The 8,005-nt window shown below is 38.5% G+C and overlaps 1 pseudogene; it reads left to right on the plus strand.

Moving 5' to 3' along the window:
• Nucleotides 1–6,678: 6,678 nt before the first annotated feature.
• On the plus strand, nt 6,679–6,777 carry LOC132315188 (small nucleolar RNA R71; annotated as a pseudogene).
• Nucleotides 6,778–8,005: the final 1,228 nt, after the last annotated feature.

Below are 8,005 nucleotides of genomic sequence, written 5' to 3' on the forward strand. Positions count from 1 at the left end.
ACCGATCATCAAGACAAAAAGTGGACCTTTTACTAAAGCTTTATTGTTCTAGGTGTGCGTATTCTTTTCACTCGATTTTTTTTTTTTTTTTTTCCTTTATAGGATCAAAGATAGAAGCATAGTGCAATGTGTTGATCTATTAAGCTTTCTAGTAATCCATGAGGTCGAGCGTTAGGTCAATGACTCCCAAACCAGACAGCCTTAAGGCATTAAGCGTTTTAACACCCCTAAGGACTGACAAGCTCAAATCAACTAGGCTATAAATCAAAATAACCTCCATCTAATCATTTCCCATTTCTCACCTTTCGGGAGAGGTCCTCACTTTTTTATTACTTTTTTTTTTTTTTTTTTTTTTTTTTTTTTTTCAATTAGTAACCTAGAGTTTGGGTCCTCCACCTTTCGGCACGAGAAATTCAGTGCTTGATAAGGCTAAAATCTCAGCAACTCAATGAAAAGGGTTTGTTATCCACCTTTATCAAGAATGAAAGCTTTCAATGCACGACTAGCCCAATTGGGATATAACCAATTCATAATCAACAAAGCATGTACCCCACTTATGAATGCTAGTGTGCGCCTGTGCTAGTGTCGAATACTAGATTGAATCTCAAAACAATCACAAAATCAGGATGATGTAGACCACAAGTGCAAGCAAGATATTAATCTTTCGAAAAATTTACTCCTAAATGGTATTCAGAAGGCATACAAGGAGTATTGGACTCTCAAGTTAAACAATTTTTAAATTTTAAGAAATATAGTCCTCAAAAGATCAAAATCATAGCTAGTTATGAACCAATCATAGAAAATCCCTCAAATACACAAGTCATGCTCAAAATTTTAAATTTAAAGCAAACACTGCAAATCACACTATTACCCCCAAACTTAAATGGCACAGTGTCCTTAATATGCAAAGAGAATAAAAGGAAAGAGTATACCAGTGCAACTATAGTAAAGAATAGCCGGAACAGAAGTATCCAAAGTAGGTGGCATAGCCCCCCAAACTTGGGATTAATTGTGGTCCTGAAAATTTGGGTAGTACTTTCTCTCACTAAAGTCACTGGGATACACCTGATGGAGTCAATCACAAACAAATATATCAATACAAGCTATGACATCCAACATATAATATGTATGAATAGAAATAATATACATCATAGCACAGTATTAGGGCCAACAGACTGGCTGGAAAAATAGAGTAACAGTAATAATGTATCATAGATATATAAAACGACAGGAGTAAAGGGATAGAGAGATCAGGAAGAGGAGGTAGGACGGGCAGGGCGTGCTCCGCGGATATCTCGAGATAAGTCTCGCAACGCAACCATGACATCGGTACGGAAAGATGGAAACAGCATCCTCTCGGATAGAGACCGTATCGGCACGGATAGATACTACAGCATCCTCCAAAGCCTGGAGTCGCTCTCCAAAGCCGGGTGTCTGTGCTGGAGCCTCAGGTACCGCTGGAGCTGGAGAATGGTGATCCTGAGCCTGCTCCTCGTCATGAATGGGCGACCCAGCCAGAGAGTGATGCTCCTGGTCCTCTGCAGGCTACTGCAAGTCAATATCCATGTACATGGCAGATGGATCGACTAGTATATCATCCGCCGCCTACGCTGCTGCTGCTGCCTGCTCCATCCCCTCTAACTCTAACTCCTCAGCTGCTTCGGCAGTGTAGTCCTGCAGACTCTTGATAAGAGCGTTGTAGCTCTTATCCCAATCCTTCTTCTTGAATGAACAGGCCCCGAACTCAGTATGCTCCTATGGCTTGAAGGGATAGCGCTGGTCTCTCAGAATCGGTGTGATGAGATGGCCGAATGGGAGATACTTAGCCCTTTTTGGCTTCGTCTTGCTAATATGGTCAACATACAACTTCATGATCACGCTCAGATGAGCACAGGAATGGACAACCAGTGCCCTTCATAGAAGGCGTATAAAGCTGTAAGATAGTCACCGCGCCTCTGTGTCTTGTGGCCGGCCATAAAAATATTTCGATATAGCACCGAATCGAAAAACCACAGGTGTTCTTGCAGATAAGTCTGGGTGGTGAAAGTCTCGCCACTGGCATAGTGACCTATGAGTAAAATGACCATGTCTGCATATGTGGGCCTCCAAAGAGTAGGATAGGTATCATTGAGATCAAGAGGGCAGACGTGTGGACAACGGCTGAATCTGAAAAGAGTGTCCACCGTGATACTAATAGGGTGGCCATCGATGGTTGTCCGTAGCTCTGCCAGGTTACTCGGGGCAGGTCGGAGGTTCTAGAAGAACATCCGGACCAACCTTGGGTATACTTGGTATTTGACAGGGGCTAGTATGGCTGAGATGCCCCTCCGGTCTATATAATCATATGCTGCTCTGGTAAGAATAGACCGGGAGAAGTAGTCGATGTCAAAGACTGACTCGTGCACCACCTGAAGGTGTGAGTATCTGCGTAATGGCCGATCTAAGTGCTGGGCTAGCTGAGCTAGCGGTGGTGATGGTGATGGAGATGGTATGTGCTCAGCCTCAGCATCAGCCTATGAATAGGATGCCTCAGCTGAAGACTGTAGTCGACTGTCAGCTAAAGACTGTAGTCGACTGTCAACTAGAGACTGAGGTGGAGTGGGCTTTGCTGGCTCCTCCTGAATGGGGTCCTGGGCGTAAGATGGACCTGCCTCGTCATCCAAACTCTGCCTGGCCCTATGGTGATAGTGTCCGCGAGCTACAGTTTTGACCCTAGCCATGGCCTGCAAAAATAAAAGGAAAACTTGCAAAAAGGAAGTTAGTGCCTATATAAAGAATTAAAGTACAGTTGATAGAATCATGTATGTCAAATAGGATAGACAAAATAGATAAGGAACATGAATCTAGGCAAGTGACAAGGAATGCGTGACATGATATGAAGCATGCTAGACAGTTTAAGTATGGAATGCATCCAATGTGGAAAACACAAGCATTGGGCATGTATGAGATAGCATGAAACATAAGAGATGGTGTATGAAATGTGGGAAGTATATCTGTGAAGTTCGATTGATCACAAAAATGTGAGATTGATTCAAGTTCAATCAATCGAGAATAAGTGGGATTGATCTGTTACAGATCGATCGAATAAAAAGTTCGATCGATTGAACTGTGAGGTGAAACTCGAAAAGTCACAGATCTGTGACGTGGATGGCACGGGGCCTTCACGAACATGGTTGTGGGCCCATCTACACAACAAATTAAATATATTTGGTCACTTGGTTAAGCCCATAACCCCCAAAATCAAATCAAAAATAAAAAACATGTAAAACATATATACACATATATATACACACACATACAAAACTTCAAATCGTCATCAATGGCAAGATTCAAAACACCTTAGATCTAACAATTAGAGCATGGATTCATGAAATTAGAGCTTGAATCAAAGAGATGAGGTCTCGGATCTTACCGCAATCGAGAGAGAAGGTGAGATGAAGATGAGATCCTAGATCCGAGAAGAGAGAGAGAGATTTGACGCTTGGGATGGTCATCGGAGTTTCACCGGAGATGGAAAAGAGTTGTATGCAGCGGCGAAGGGTGAAACGAGGGTTTGAGATCGATTCTTGTGAAATCGATCGAATGACCCTAAATCGATTTTTAAAAACATTCCCTTGCCAGTTCGATCGATCGAACTGAATCCTCAAATCGATCGAACTGACATCGATCTCTCCTCTTAAGTGACAAAATATTTTTAGGATTTTTGAAAAATAAAAATAAAAATAAATAAATAAGAGTAAAAATATTTTTAGGATTTTTGAAAAATATTTATTTATTTATATTATTTATATATATATTATATATATTTTTTATTTTTTATTTTATTTTTATTTAATTTTATTTATTTATTTATTTTTTGGAAAATAAAAATAAAAATGACAATAAAAATAAAATATATATATATATATATTTTTTGAATTTTTTAAATTAAGAATTTAAAACAAAGTTAAAACAAAGTAAAAGTTGAAAATCAAAGAACAAAGATCGATTTCTCCAAGATCGATCTCAGAAAACTTTCGATCGATCGAGAATGCAAAGATTTGAAGAAATGTTCGATCGATGAGACAGAGAGGCTTTTGGATGCAGGTGGATGCAGGTTCAAAATTTTTCTAAGTGTTGGAACTGCAGATCGATCCAAGATAAAGTTGGATCGATTGAAGAACTAAAGATCGATCTAGGAACAAGTTCGAATGATGGGACAGAGAGCTAAAATATGCAGGTTTTGTTCGAACGATTGGACAAAAAGTGATTTGGATGCAAGTTTGATGCAGGTGGGAAGTTCGATCAATCGAACTCATTTTGAGATCAATCGAATTTATGCAAAATGCTCAATTTCAACATAAAAGTGTATGCAATCCTAGTCACAGTTCCTAGCAATGCATATGAACCCAAAGCCAATATCTAGACTTCGTAAGAAATGAAATTAAAGATAGAAATGAGGGAGGAATAGGGTTTTGACACCCTACGAAATGTCTTACTAGTCTTTAACATCTCTAGCAAGATGTTGGACTCTTTTAGCCCGGATCAAACATCTTGTAGTGCATCCCCTTCTTAATGGGGTGATAAGTGCTTCGAACTCCACCCAACAAATGGTTCTTTAAGGAACTTGTTGGATTAAGCTCAAAAGAAGTTTTCGGTCCTTGGTCACAATGATCTTTGGGCTTCCACGCCATTTCAAAACAAGACTTTGAAACAACTTTCTTTGGTTTTAAGGTTGAAGATGAGCTTTTTGGAATTTTAGTTTCAAGCAAAGACTCTATTCCTTCATATTCATGGTTATGACATTCCTCTACAACATTCACTTCTTCATACTTGTCAAATGAATTGGGGGTTGGATTGAAGATATTCAACTTCATCTTCATGTGGCTAAATGAGATCTTCATTATCCCAGTCCTACAATTAATGTTGGCATTCGCGAAAAGGACGGCCAAGGATAACGGGAATTTGGCTCTTAGGATTTGGGACTGGTTCCGTGTCAATGACAATGAAATCAACGGGGAAGAAGAATTTATCAATCTTAATCAATACGTCCTCAATGATACACCTAGGCTTTTTGATGGATCGGTCGGCAAGTTGCAAAACCACCGATGTTGGTTTCAAGTCTCCTAAGCCTAATTTGACATATACCGAGTATGGAAGAAGGTTAACACTTGCTCATAGGTCAAGAAGAGCCCGATTAATGATATGATCTCCAATGATGCATGAAGTGGTAGGTGAACCGGGGTCCTTAAACTTCGGAAGAGTGTTATGCTGCAAAATTGAGCTTTCTTGCTAGGTTAAGACCACTTTCCCAGGTGTTTGGCTTTTCTTCTTCCTCTTTTAGGTGCATAAGTCTTTTAAGAACTTGGCATGAGCCAGAATTTTCTTAATTGCATCCGAAAGTGGAAGATTAACTTTCACTTGCCTAAACACATAATAATTTTATTTGCTTTGGCCTTTTGCTTGTCATTTGAAATGGATCCTTTTAAGGCATCCAGGAATGGAGCTCTTGGCTCAAAAACCTTTTCAGACATTTTCTTTGAAGTCTCTTCAACACAAGAAGTTTTGAAATCATTTTGCATATTTTTCTTTTCAAAATCACTTTTCAAATTATTTTTCAAGGTATTCTCATTTGAAAAATCATGCATATGCAATGAAGGAGGAATATGATAAGAAACAGGACGGGTGTCAACTTGTGGTTACACCGGTTCACTCTCTTCATTGGACATACCCACTTGGTTGTCAACAATCTTCCCACTTCTCAAGGTAGTCACCGCGTTGACATGCTCTATTGTGTGACCTTCCGATGAGGAATGAGTCTCCACAACACATTGTTGCTTTTGTGGGGCATTCAAAGGCATTTTCCCTTTTTCTCTAGCATTCAAGGTACTAGATATTTGCCCTACTTGGGTTTCTAGCTTAGCAATCGATTGAGAATGAGAATGAAGCAATTGAGTGTTAGCCTCTAAAGTGCCTAGAGCGGTCAAGACTTTCTCTTCAAAAGCGGGACTCCTAGCATTTCCTTGAGAATATGATAGTTGATTAGGAAAATGAGAATTAAAGAATTGGTTTCCTTGTGATTGGAATGCTCTATATCCTTGGGAACCTTGGCTTTGCATTGGAGATGGAACATACTTCCCTTGGAAACCACCTTGGGGAGGGTTTGAGCCTTCCCCTTGGTTTTTCCAAGAGAAATTCAGGTGATTCCTCCAACTAGGATTATAATGATTGCCATAAGGATTGTTCCCTTGATTCACAAAAGTTGCATTGACTTGTTCATGATGCTCACTTTGCACATGTCCATGGGGACAATTGGATGTAGAATGTAAAACACTTGAACAAGTCATACATGTCTCATTAGATGCATGATATGAATGGTTAGGGATGGAAGATACTTGATTTGCCGAGCTTTGGTTGATCAAGAATTGATCAAACCTTTGAGATAAGGATTTCATCTCGGCGGTTACTTCATTGGAATGGTCGACTTGATGAAAGCCAACACTTTTCCTTCCACTTGAATTCCTATCATTCTTAGAAGATAAAGTTCGATGCAAAGAATTTTCACTCATGCTCTCATAAAGACGCCACACGTCATCCTCATGCCTATCAATGTAAGAGCCACCCATGGAAGCATCAACCATGCCCTTGTAATTGTCCAATAAGCTCTCAAAAAAATATTGAACTTATTGCCATTTGGGCATGTCATGATGTGGACACTTCCTAAGAAATTCATTGAATCTTTCCCATGCCTCATGGAACGTTTCCCCATCCCCGTGTGAAAACTCTTGAATTGAGGTTCTCATGGCATTGGTTTTAGAAACCAGATAGTACTTCTTCAAGAACTCTTGTTGCATTTCTGCCCAAGAAGTTCCTGAAAAAGGTCTAAGATAAACTAATATTTTGCCTTGTCTTTAAGGGTGAATGGAAAAAGTTTAAGCCTTAAGACCTCTTCCGACATGTCCGTGTATCTCACGATGGAACATACTTCAAGAAACTCATCCAAATGCTTATAAGGTTCTTCACTTGGAAGTCCATGATAGTTAGGAAGCATTTGAATGGTTTGTGATTTGATTTCATAGTGGTGTGCTCTAAATGGTGGCAATTGAATGCATTTGGGTGCATTGTATTCATTAGGCATATAGTGATCTCTTAAAAAAAGGGAAGGATTAACAATTGGAGGTGCAACATCGGCACCTTGATTGCCTTGAATAATGGGAGGTGGTGGAACATAGATTAGCCTTGGCATCGGCCTAAATTTTTGGTCCGCAAGACAGATATTTCAGCTTGTTACCTTCAACTTGGGAAATTCATAAAAAATTCAATTATAATCCAAATTGAATGACTCCAAAGCCCAATGAAAGCTTAAACACTAAAATTTGATAATATCAATTTAGTTTAACAAAATATTTTCCCAATTGAAATATTTTTGACTCACAACTTTGAAACAAATTCGGCCCAGAAAACACATTTTCAGCCTGTAGCTTCCAACTTTGAAAATTCATGAAAAATTCATTTGACATCCAAATTGGGCAAACCTAATTTATTTTGGAAGAAAACATATGAGAGTGTAAAAGTGAAAATTTAAGCCATGATCCAATGTCAAAAGGTTAGTGAAATAAATCATTTAAAAATATGTTTTCCAGCTGCAATAAAAACATGGACAGCAGATAGTCTCGGATTTTAAAAAAAAATTTAAAATGATCTAAAATCGTGAAAAAATTCTGAGTAGTGTAAAATCCATGGACAAAGTTTCAGTAAAAATTTCAAGATAATTAAAGCAACACAGATCTATATAAAAATTCCTTTCCAGACTGGATTAGAAAAGATTTAAATTTCCAGCTACTAGCTTGCAACTTCAAAAATTCATAACTAATTCATTTTAAATCCAAATTACATGAAACCAAAACTAAATAGAAGCTAATTGATTATATTTTCATGTTATATTTTTAATTTGACAAGATTTATTTCAAGTTAAAATAGTTTAAGGACAGAATACAAGTCATTCTCTTCTATGCATGTAAAACAC

Source organism: Cornus florida, unplaced genomic scaffold, assembly GCF_030987335.1.
Source record: "Cornus florida cultivar Cherokee Brave unplaced genomic scaffold, ASM3098733v1 CherokeeBrave_3.0.0_Hap2_Chr06, whole genome shotgun sequence".
NCBI classification, from domain to species: domain Eukaryota; kingdom Viridiplantae; phylum Streptophyta; class Magnoliopsida; order Cornales; family Cornaceae; genus Cornus; species Cornus florida.